Here is a 1,672-nt window from a genome sequence, read left to right on the forward strand (position 1 = left end):
TGGGAGAAGACATCGAGGAGCGTGGAGGACATCGCCACCATGACCAGCTGTCCCACCGAGACAAGGTAAGGGCCGGGCGGGCGGGGGATGCACACTGACAGCATTTGATGGGCACAGTAGCAGCAATTGATGGGCACAGTAGCGGCAATTGATGAGCACACTGGCAGCAATTGATGGGCACAGTAGCGGCAATTGATGGGCACACTGGCAGCAATTGATGGGCACACTGGCAGAAAATGATGGGCACAGTAGCGGCAATTGATGAGCATACTGGCAGCAATTGATGGGCACAGTAGCGGCAATTGATGGGAACACTGGCAGCAATTGATGGGCACACTGGCAGCAAATGATGGGCACAGTAGCAGCAATTGATGAGCACACTGGCAGCATCTGATGGGCACAGTAGCGGCAATTGATGGGCACACTGGCAGCAATTATTGGGCACACTGGCAGCAAATGATGGGCACAGTAGTGGCAATTGATGGGCACACTGGCAGCAATTGATGGGAGCACTGGAAGAAATTGATGGGCACACTGGCAGCAATTGATGGGCACAGTAGTGGCAATTGATGGGCACACTGGCAGCAATTGATGGGCTCATTGGCAGCAAATGATGGGTACAGTAGCTGTGTTTGATGGCACAGTAGCTGCATTTGATGGGCACAGTGGCGGAAATTGATGGCACAGTGGCTGCGTTTGATGGGCACAGTGGCTGCAAAAAAACGGTATTGGTACAACCCTACTTTAAACCTTTTTTTTTTTCAAAAAGAAAGAAAAATCTGTTTCTGCAACTACAACTTGTTAGCTGGAGCTGGGCGGTGTTCCTCTTTAGTTGTTGACAGAAGTTTTAGCATTTTGTGCTCTTATGCCCTGATCGGGTGATGCCCTATAGGGCCGCCCCGTATACAGGCTATTTGAAGCCCTGGGTGGGTCCCGGGGACAAGGACTCCCGTAATCCTGACGCGGTTCAGTTAATGCCGGGTTGCGTCGTCTGGGATCTCTGGTAGTACAAGTGTCCTATTTAGCACTTCCCATTCTGCTGCCCTGACAGAGATGCTAAGTATAGCAGGCAGCTGTACATGCCATGGGTCTTAGGAGGACTCAAATATAGAACGGCCATCACCGGGAGCCGTGTGCCGGGACAGTAAAGACGGGAGAGATTACATGATGCCGGACAATTGCTGCAAGTCAGACGTTTCACTAAAAGTGTCTGTAGACATTTGTTGACAGATTCCTGAGCTGGTTGTTTTCTGGGGGATCAAAAAATGAACTAATGTCAACCCAACAGAAACAAGGTGATGGGGGAGGGGTCAACCCTCTAAATTCCTAATTAACCAGTGGCAGCTGGTGCTCAAATTTTTTTGGGGGGTGCAAATAAACTGAAAAATTCTGAAAAATACTAGAAAAAAAACATTGATTGCAGCCACTGTGTCATCAAATGCAGTCACTGTGTCATCAAATGCTGCCACTGTGCCACATCAAATGCTGCCACTGTGCCACATCAAATGCTGCCACTGTGCCCCATTAAATGCCGCCACTGTGGCCATGAATTGCAGCCACTGTACCGCATCAAATGCTGCCACTGTTCCCATCAAATGCTGCCACTGTGCCCATAAAATGCTACCATGTGCCATCAAATTCTGCCACTATGCCCATCAATTGCAGCCACTGT

Source organism: Rana temporaria, chromosome 5 (genome assembly GCF_905171775.1).
Source record: "Rana temporaria chromosome 5, aRanTem1.1, whole genome shotgun sequence".
NCBI classification, from domain to species: Eukaryota; Metazoa; Chordata; class Amphibia; order Anura; family Ranidae; genus Rana; species Rana temporaria.